Genomic DNA, 11,309 nt, shown 5'->3' on the forward strand with positions numbered 1-11,309 from the left:
TAAGTTTTTCAATTTTTGTGTGTGTCCTTTTCTTTATCGGTTTTTAAGTGGCGATGCAAAAACGTATGTAGTCATTCACCTATTTTACCATTGTACTTGTCGAAAAGTTCCATCGAAGCTTATCATTATCAAGGTGACTGCGGTAGTAATTACTTGAACAATTTGTTATCATATACGTTAATGACATTCATTCGTAGAAAGTGTTGTGTCCCTGACTATAATTTTTGACCGATAAAAAATTGACCGCTGACTGATGTTTGAAAGAAAACCCTTCGGCGTAAGCATTTGATGTATTAATAAATTTCACCTACAGTAACGTAACTCAAAGTAAAGAATATTACGTTAAAATAATATGTGTAAGTATAAATGGCACAAACAAACGGCGCTAATAAATTTTGCTGACAATCGCACTTAGCAAACAAGAAAGTTAATTGTGCATGCATGATTACGACAAGTGCAAAATACGACGGGTCATACATGTTGTACATTTATGTTCGTTAAAAATGAACACAATTCACGACTTGTCATAGAATTAAAATTAGCGGGACATGTGCACGTTTGTCTCAAAGAGCTGTCAGAGCTATTACAATTAGTTCTTACTGACTACTTTCAATGTGTGGATGGGTTTATCCTTTAAACTCTCTCCCCTTAGAAGAAGATGGTTTTTTAAATGTTTTTGAATTTTCATATAAATTGCATTTTAATTGTACTTGTTTATACAAACTATATGAAAAGGGTCCAAGCTCCTGGGGAAACTCGAACTTGAATGCAAGGTTTGTACCTTCACTTTATACGAACATTTAAAACTATCTAAAATAGTAAAAGTTCGAGCTAGTCGTTATTGTAGACTGTTTATGTCATCTTTAGTCGATATTCATCTAACTTTAGTATGTATTCAAATGTTTTTTCGGTAATAATATTTAAGATACTTTTCAACAGCTGTTGAATACTCTAGGATAATGGCTATTTTACTAGTTTCTGTACTTTACTTTAAAAAATTTTGGCGACCAAATTTTTAATCTGCGGTCCGGTCCTGGAACGCCGGTCATTGCTCTAGGCTGTGACGTAGAAAGATAGTGAGTGATCACATTTTACATCCTGAGATACGAAACTTGGAAATGACTTCGACTTTATTATTTAGTCCTAATTGTTGCATTCACTTTTGCAGATGATAAAAACAGAAATTGTTAAGAATGAAATTCTGTGATCTTCCTCTGGTCCACAGATTGTTTCCTCTCTGTTCATTTTCGTAGAACGTAACTGTACCTACAGAAATGTATTTACTCTCAACAAACCAGCATTCTGTCTGGGTCCAAAATCTTTTGGAACTGTATCAACTACAAATTATTTTATTTGAATGCGTTTCATGCAACAATTACAGATTTTGTGAAGTTGTATAAGACAACATATTAAGAAGTGGTTAGTGTTATAAGACAACATACCTCTTCTACAAAAAAGCAAATGTAGTTTGTATTTTAATTCCTATACGGTATAAATAATGGTTTTATTTTTTGCTAAAGAGAATAGATACTAGGGTAAGTTTTCTTTTTTACATTGTAATATCAGTGGGTGTTTTCTTTTTAATTAATTGAGACTAGTTATCCAGATCTTAAATGTCCATAGAAGCTAAAAAAATATGCCTCATTTTTATGAGCACAACAGCACTTATTGAGGTAATTTTCTCCTTGTAGTGACAGAACCGTAACTATCTATTGGGATCCTTCAAATGGGAGGAGCCTAAAAACATGGCGCCGGTTAGGGAAAATTTATCGTAGTTCCTATAGTGTACCGTGCAATTTCCAAGTTTTTAAATTACGATANTATATTCCGTACAATTTAATATAAATCAGGTATTACAGAGTCATCTGTCAGCGCCTAATTGTAATCAAGCGAACGCTGATGAAGTTTTCTTTATAATGTGTTAATTCTTACTGAAATCTGTAGTCACCATAAATATGTAATTTCACGTATCTAAATTGGAACATTTCATCAATAGATAGTATTTCTGCGATGAATAAAACACTTATATGTACACAACATAGTTGAAGTCGAGTGTCTAAAACTTTAAATATAATCATATGTATCTACGTTATAGTTAGTTATAAAAAGAAACGTTTCACTTATTATGTGAACAATTAATTTTGAGTCATTTTGTTTATTTTCTCAAACATAATTCTAAAGATTAAACACACATTACATACTAAATTTATGTTAATTTATAATTGTTATTATGATTAATCACAAGTGTGTGAATATTTTTCATATGTGATTTTCTTTTGAGTATGATTTTGAACTAAATGTGTGAACTACCGACATGTAAATGATTTTCATACCCTTCAAATGTATTTTAATTTGATGATTGATTTTTTTCTCACACAAATTTAGCATTTGACCGTAATAAAATACAGAAGTGTGAATTTCGTACATATCAAAATTTATATAAGTATGTATTTTTCAAACAGCAAATTTTAGTCTCACACCAAACATCTGTGTGACGTATGAAATTCACACACCTAATCACATACTTGGATTTGCAGTGTAGCCCCAAAGAGGCCTCGGATTTTGCATTTTGGTCACTTTATTGTTCTAAATTTACAGGCATCAATTTGACACTGAAGGACTATAGATGCATCTGTAGTTTCGATTTCTTTAAATTGCGGCTTCTTAATAATAAACAGAGCAGAAGGTTTTTTTTTTTAATTAGAACATTCATTCTGTAACTAATATCGTTCTTTTATGTTGGTCTGTCTGTAAGTACTTCAGAAGTAATTATCTCACCAAAGCTATATGAGTGTCCGCACCAAGCATCTATTCCAAAGAAAGTTTTTCTAAAAATTAAGATCAATTTTGATATCACATCAACGCGCTGTACTTGCATATTACGAATTTCGTTAATTTACGTTATAAGCCCCCTATCACATCAATTAACAAAAACAGTGGAACATTTCTATTGTTTTGTTACTTTCTGTTATTAAATATATTTCACAACTAGTTTACCACAATAAGTTAAAAGGTAGACGTCAAGAAAAAATTTATTTCTTTCCAGTTGTTCCGTTTTGGTTTCATTTTAAGGAATTTCGAAGTTAAAATCCCATCTACGGTCTAGATCTTCGTGTAGAGTTACAACGGGATATGTGTGCAATATACATACATATATACGTATATGTCGTCCTCCCAATTTTATATAAATTTCTCAATTTAAACTTTCACCGAACTATTTTATATATTGTCAATGAATTGGAAATGAAGAATAACGGTTTGGGTTCGGCATAAGCTCCTCGAGGGCTTAGAAAGGTTGCTCCTAGTTTATGCCTTGTTTGTACGAATTCGTGAACTTATTCGGTTCGTATTTAGATTCAAACAAGGATGAAAATTGAAAAATGGAAATACCTATGCGGCATTTTAACAGCAAAAAGATAAAAAAAATAGCAAAGGATACTCGTTAGTTTGCCAAAATGGGTATTCTACATTTCGTAATCGCCTATCGAACCTAAGCACCTAATGTAGTGCGTTCACAAAAATCAAAATAACAGAAACGTGTATCTGTTCGGTACAGGTCCGTAGTCAGGATTTTTTTTTCGGGGTAGGTAGATGAGCTTCGTAGCGTTTAAGTGGAATCAAAACATACATCTAAGGTAAAAGGCCCAGTTTCTGACACTCTAAGAGTGACACCTGAGATTATATTACGATAACTATAATAATATTTAATTAGAATAAATAATTTTTATACTATAAACAAGTTCAAAGTTTCTAAAAAAACTCATATACGCGATATAATTATTTAAAGCGAATTAGTAATTTTAATAAATGATTTAAAAAGTGATGTTTGAAGACCCACTTTCTGACACTGCCATAGGCCTAGTTTCTGACACTCATATTTGGTAATGATTCTCTGTCGGTTAAATTATGTATTATCAGGTTTATATAAACTATAAGTAATTAAGTATTCATTAAAGTGAAATTAAATATTTATTATAAGTAAGATTTTGTTATTTTTAACACAAATAATTAACACCTGAAAATAACAAACAAAAATATGTATTTGTATCATCAATAAAATTTACAATTCAATTGAAAGTAAAAATTATCACAGTAATAATCACTTTAACACTAACAAAGATGAAATTTTTTTCGTTTTTGAAAGAATTATTTATAACACAAATAATTAACACCTAAAATATGTATTTGTATCATCAATAAAATTTACAATTCAATTGAAAGAAAAAATTATCACAGTAATAATCACTTTAACACTAACAAAGATGAAATTTTTTTCGTTTTTGAAAGAATTATTTATAACAGTCACTATAATGTTTAGTTTATTCACAAAAATATTAAATGAATATTTATCGCTGTAATTACAGAAAATAGTATATCAAATCATAATAATCATGATAAATACAAATTTTGAAACATTTTATGGATTTTGTTTCAACTAAATATCGAAAACAATTGTACAATACTTTAAATTACTAAAAAGGTGGGTTTATTGTCGGCTTTAGTTGATTAGCGATTATACGAAAACAGAAATTCAACAGTCCCTTTGGCGCAGCGGATAGCGCGTTGGACTTCTAATCCAAAGGTCGCGGGTTCGATCCCCGCAAGGGATGGCTAACTTTTTTTCTATATTTCACTTTTAATTTCATTTTAAGATACTTACGGTTTGTTATCATTTCAATATATTTAACGAAGTGATAGCATTTTTACTTAGATTTATTATAAATTTACCCTATTTCGTATCCAAATCGCTTTACTATTAACTATTTCTCAGTAGTTCGGTGCTATGAAGGAACGTATTTAAATTAAAGATACTATGAAATGTATAAATCGAACACATTAATTAATTTTATAAACTTTTATATTCCGTACAATTTAATATAAATCAGGTATTACAGAGTCATCTGTCAGCGCCTAATTGTAATCAAGCGAACGCTGATGAAGTTTTCTTTATAATTTGTTAATTCTTACTGAATTCTGTAGTCACCTACCATGTGGTTTGCTTGAGTTCTATATTGATGTTTGTTTGAGAGAAATCTTCTACCCTCTTATTAAAAAATTCTTTTTATGAATCATTTTTAATGCATATAAACTCATTTATGCTTTTAATTACTTTTTTTGGTCAATTGAGAAAAGGTAGTTGTTAGCAGTACTACATTTTAATTAGGAATTTTTAGAAATTCGGCCAAAGCAAAATTTACCACAGGGAGAATGTAAACTCTCCTGGCATTTAAAATCTTTTTAATTCTTCTTAAACATACAACAAATAACTTAAATCGGACAATTTACTACTACCATCCTATAGGAAATTAAATACTAAAGGAGAGGGTACACTTTATACAGAAAGCAGTCCTCATTGTATTAGTAAAAATGAAATTCAAAATAATTTTAAATACTGTTAGGTATAATCAATGAATAGAATTTATCTATCGTATCTTATCGATTGAAGTGTATCGTCAACATCCGCTTTTTTACAATTTTCTACAAAAATATCTTAATCTGTCGTACCTATATGTATATAATTAAACTTTTCATTCATAGCAAACAGTGGAAGCAATTTGTTTTTTAAGTATATTGTAGGTTTTTTCTTTGGAATCATTCATTAAATACGTTCGCAAAAATGGGGGGGGGGTAATGTTTAGCATGATGAGATAGAACAAAGGAGAAGGGGTCTAAACAAATGTGATGTTTGCAGTTCATCAATTTTATTTTAATGTTTTTTTTAACTTTATAATTCTTAAAATTTTCAATTGCGATAAAAAGTATTTCTCATTGCTGTTTTCAAACACAAGAAATCGTTAAGGGGTCGGTGAAAGGGTCGGAAAATTACTGAGCGACGTATTTTATGAACGCCTCCTTTCTGGTGTAATAAAATAACAAAATAAGGAATTACTTTTATGCTTTGCTGTGAATGAAAATCTTGGATATATGTATATAGGATAATAACGAATTTTTTCAGAAAATTTTAAAAAATAGATAGTCACATTATAATGATAGTAAAAATCCTTAATTTTTCGGTTATACATGCAGATATATGCATATTTGTACATATACACATGTATTTTAATAAACTAGTCATAAAAATTAATGTTTCTATTTCTTAATTGTTAATGATGTAAAAAAGTGTTAAATTTATCGCAGGAGTGATCAAATATGTCCTTATAATCAGAATATTTACAAGTTATTCTTGCTCAATCGTAAAAGCTATAAATTGTAATGATCATAGGTGTAAGTGTTTTTATAATGGTAAACAGAATTCTAGTTTTCAGTGAATAATAATTAATTTACAGTGAATAGGCGGAAGTTCAGCTGTCGGTACAATGCAACGAAGTTAAAAATAGCCCAAAAATCAATTAAAAAAGTGAGTAGGTTTTTTATTGATAAAAAGTGAAGGTTAATGGTAATATTATGTTGTATTTGTATTCTCGAGAACAGTCAATAAAAGCAAAATCTATTACTAGACTGGCGCCGATTTCTCATGCCTACCTTTGTTATTACCGAAACGTTTCGATATAAATAAATGATTCGATAATTAGCAAAATGCATAATTTATACAGTTCGTTATGTATGGTAAAATAAACTACCAATAATAAAATTTCTGCTTGTGTGTTTAAATATCTTCAACACACCTTTACGATTATATTTTTAGCATTTTAATAGCGACTAAACATAATCAATTTCCATATATGTTACTGGAAATGTATGAAATCCGTCATTGTACACAATTCCTAGGAAATGTATATAATTCCTCAAATTGGTCGGAAATGCGTGAAATAAATTATATTAGACACATTTTCTAGAAAATCTATCTAAATATCAATCGGAAATGCATTTCAGGTAATACTAAATAGGCACTAATACGGCAGGCTGTTTGGAGATGTACCTATATCCATTGGTGACGTCATTGTTTGGTTAGGAAGACTTATGACAGAGAAAAATGTACCGAAAGTTTCAAATATAACAAAAATTTCTATAGGACTCTCGGTTCCATTACAAGGACCAGAAGCCTCATTAGAAACAATAATTTCGTCTAGGTCTACCTTCACCTCTCTTGTGCTTGTAATATATTTCTAACAAGCCTTTCATGTCTGAGTATGTGTTACCTATTTCTTACTGACTTCCGTTACGCCCTCTGTTCTCTTACTCCTTATAATACCTCCTCATTTCCAATTTTTTCTACCCTAACGTCTTTCTATAACCCTACAGAGTCGTGCTCCAAACACACTTTTAATAACCGTTTTCAAATTTCCGACGTGATATCGAGCACAAAAGTGATTTCTTTTTGTTAAGATACCGAGCCCTGTGCTATTCTTTGTTTTATAGCTGTAATCCCTTGTTCATCCTGATTCCCAAGTTATTTGACTCTGATGGTAACTTTTCTGTAGAATCTGCCAGACGCAGATCACGATTTCATCATTCTTGGAGGCTATTCTTTGTTTTATATCTCTAGCGCTTTTTCCACCTTGACTGCAGATTTATTTGACTCTGGTGGTTAGTATTCTGTCGAAAAAAAAAAAAACTTTTGGGTGTTTCATTCCCACCAGCCAGTAATGCCGGTGGGCGAGCAGTCCCTCCGGACTACGCCGGAAGATAGGGCGGAAGGCCCACTTCAGCCTGCTTTCAGGAATCGTGGGAATGGGTGGGTGGTAGTTCGGGTGAGATAGATGAGACGGACGAAATGAAGACAGAAGAGAATGAAAGATTATCTGTGGAATATTACTGCCCCAGCATTTGCGTAAGTGATCCAAAGAAACCACAGAAAAACTTGGACCAAGGCAGGCGTACTCGGAATCGAACCGGCGTCCTCCCGAATGCTAAGCAATGGTCTAAACCTCTAGGGCATGCTGCTCGGTTCTGTCGAAACCGCCATACACGTATATCGCGGTTTCAACCTTCTAAGGTATCCGGCCCTGCGGTATTCTTTGTTTTATATCTCTAACACTTTTTCTACCCTGACTCCTGACTTATTTGACTCTGGTGGTCAGAATTCTGTCGAAACCGCCAGACGCAGATCGCGATTTCGACATTCTTGGACGCTGTTCTTTGTTTTATATCTCTAGCCTCTTTTCCACACTGATTCCCGAGTTATTTGACTCTGATGATAACTTTTTTGTCGAATCTGCCCCACGCAGATTGCCTTTCAACCATCTTGGACGCTATACTTTGTTTTATGTCTCTAGCCGCTTTTCCACCCTGATTCCCGAGTTGTTGGACTCCCTAAATATAGAAATCGACACATTCTCAGTTTTTCGCCTCCTATATTTCCATTATCTCTAATTCTACTTTCACTTCCCTTTCATGCAAATATTTTTATTTTCTTTTTTATACCATAACTTGTCTCAATATCGCTTCCATTTTATTTAGAGTTGCTATATCATCAGCAAATTTTAAACATGCTATTCTTTTGTTCACGTATGTTTATTTTTATTCCTAAAGCTGTCCTCTCTTTAATAGTATTAATTGTCAATCTTCAACATACAAATAAAAAAGCAACGATGATATTGCACATCTTTCTTTAACTCTGTTCTTAATATTTTATTACTCAAGGATGTTGCTCAAATTCTATATACATGTATAAACTATATATCACTCTTCTATCTCTGTATCTCGTCCCTACATTTTTATGTATCCCATTTAACACTGTCAAAAGCATTTTCTAAATCTACGAATCCTAATATGTATACTGCATGCTGTTTCTATTTTCTATCGTTTTCTCATATAATATTCGTAAAACTAATACGACCAGCTTCTACTACACCAGTATCAAAAGCCTTAAAACTACGTAATTTACTGAGAATCGAGTATTTTATTTTACTTAGATATCTTTTAGGCCTTTGCTAATAACACTTATCATTTTAGAAAATACTACAAATGGCGCAGTAAACGCCATCTGTAGCACGATGCTACATTTTAGGATTACGTATGCTCGAATTATTTTACACTTCATCATATTTTTTGGCTATTGCACTTAATTATAATTTAAGTAAAACCATAAAAAATCGATATTAAGTTTTTCAATTTTTGTGTGTGTCCTTTTCTTTATCGGTTTTTAAGTGGCGATGCAAAAACGTATGTAGTCATTCACCTATTTTACCATTGTACTTGTCGAAAAGTTCCATCGAAGCTTATCATTATCAAGGTGACTGCGGTAGTAATTACTTGAACAATTTGTTATCATATACGTTAATGACATTCATTCGTAGAAAGTGTTGTGTCCCTGACTATAATTTTTGACCGATAAAAAATTGACCGCTGACTGATGTTTGAAAGAAAACCCTTCGGCGTAAGCATTTGATGTATTAATAAATTTCACCTACAGTAACGTAACTCAAAGTAAAGAATATTACGTTAAAATAATATGTGTAAGTATAAATGGCACAAACAAACGGCGCTAATAAATTTTGCTGACAATCGCACTTAGCAAACAAGAAAGTTAATTGTGCATGCATGATTACGACAAGTGCAAAATACGACGGGTCATACATGTTGTACATTTATGTTCGTTAAAAATGAACACAATTCACGACTTGTCATAGAATTAAAATTAGCGGGACATGTGCACGTTTGTCTCAAAGAGCTGTCAGAGCTATTACAATTAGTTCTTACTGACTACTTTCAATGTGTGGATGGGTTTATCCTTTAAACTCTCTCCCCTTAGAAGAAGATGGTTTTTTAAATGTTTTTGAATTTTCATATAAATTGCATTTTAATTGTACTTGTTTATACAAACTATATGAAAAGGGTCCAAGCTCCTGGGGAAACTCGAACTTGAATGCAAGGTTTGTACCTTCACTTTATACGAACATTTAAAACTATCTAAAATAGTAAAAGTTCGAGCTAGTCGTTATTGTAGACTGTTTATGTCATCTTTAGTCGATATTCATCTAACTTTAGTATGTATTCAAATGTTTTTTCGGTAATAATATTTAAGATACTTTTCAACAGCTGTTGAATACTCTAGGATAATGGCTATTTTACTAGTTTCTGTACTTTACTTTAAAAAATTTTGGCGACCAAATTTTTAATCTGCGGTCCGGTCCTGGAACGCCGGTCATTGCTCTAGGCTGTGACGTAGAAAGATAGTGAGTGATCACATTTTACATCCTGAGATACGAAACTTGGAAATGACTTCGACTTTATTATTTAGTCCTAATTGTTGCATTCACTTTTGCAGATGATAAAAACAGAAATTGTTAAGAATGAAATTCTGTGATCTTCCTCTGGTCCACAGATTGTTTCCTCTCTGTTCATTTTCGTAGAACGTAACTGTACCTACAGAAATGTATTTACTCTCAACAAACCAGCATTCTGTCTGGGTCCAAAATCTTTTGGAACTGTATCAACTACAAATTATTTTATTTGAATGCGTTTCATGCAACAATTACAGATTTTGTGAAGTTGTATAAGACAACATATTAAGAAGTGGTTAGTGTTATAAGACAACATACCTCTTCTACAAAAAAGCAAATGTAGTTTGTATTTTAATTCCTATACGGTATAAATAATGGTTTTATTTTTTGCTAAAGAGAATAGATACTAGGGTAAGTTTTCTTTTTTACATTGTAATATCAGTGGGTGTTTTCTTTTTAATTAATTGAGACTAGTTATCCAGATCTTAAATGTCCATAGAAGCTAAAAAAATATGCCTCATTTTTATGAGCACAACAGCACTTATTGAGGTAATTTTCTCCTTGTAGTGACAGAACCGTAACTATCTATTGGGATCCTTCAAATGGGAGGAGCCTAAAAACATGGCGCCGGTTAGGGAAAATTTATCGTAGTTCCTATAGTGTACCGTGCAATTTCCAAGTTTTTAAATTACGATAAAATGATAAGTATTAACACAATATGTGATTGGGCTGACACAAAGCCTCGGAAAGGAAATTTCGTTGAACGTGAGCGTGTTTTTAATGCCAATCACATTATAAAATTCGGAAATAACAAATCCGGAAGCTAGCCTTTAAATTCCGTCAAGTTTACTGCCTACGTTTTACAAACTTCGGATTTAAAAAGTCATTCACGTTATATAATTGGTGAGGTGATTCTGGGTGATTTAAGCAATATCATATTAATGACTTGCACGACTTGTTGTATTGCAGCAGGTAGGTTCTTAACCTCAAAATACTTATATCGTATCATTAGGATTGTGTTAAATCAATTACACAGGAATAAATAATTTCTCACTTTATAATTTTAGTATGATTTTAGTTTTAAATATTAAGGTTATGGCTGATGGTAAATACTTGCTGAAATATAATCATGTGCATTAAAATGACGTGAACAAATTTTTATTCCGGAATTCACTTCTTTGA

General features: G+C 31.8%; 1 protein-coding gene and 1 non-coding gene across 2 annotated transcripts in view; both read left to right on the forward strand.

Moving 5' to 3' along the window:
- The first annotated feature begins 4,537 nt into the window (after positions 1-4,537).
- On the forward strand, positions 4,538-4,610 carry Trnar-ucu. The gene has a single exon. It is a non-coding gene; the product is annotated as a tRNA-Arg (tRNA).
- A 5,827-nt stretch (positions 4,611-10,437) lies between these two features.
- LOC108734638 (cGMP-dependent protein kinase, isozyme 2 forms cD4/T1/T3A/T3B-like) overlaps positions 10,438-11,309 on the forward strand; it is a 33,857-nt gene continuing 32,985 nt past the window's right edge. Inside the window, exon 1 of the mRNA XM_025980252.1 lies at positions 10,438-10,538. The gene's annotated coding sequence lies outside the window, so the exon portion shown is untranslated. The remainder of the gene's footprint in view (positions 10,539-11,309) is intronic.

This window comes from Agrilus planipennis, unplaced genomic scaffold, assembly GCF_000699045.2.
Source record: "Agrilus planipennis isolate EAB-ADULT unplaced genomic scaffold, Apla_2.0 scaffold79, whole genome shotgun sequence".
Taxonomy (NCBI): domain Eukaryota; kingdom Metazoa; phylum Arthropoda; class Insecta; order Coleoptera; family Buprestidae; genus Agrilus; species Agrilus planipennis.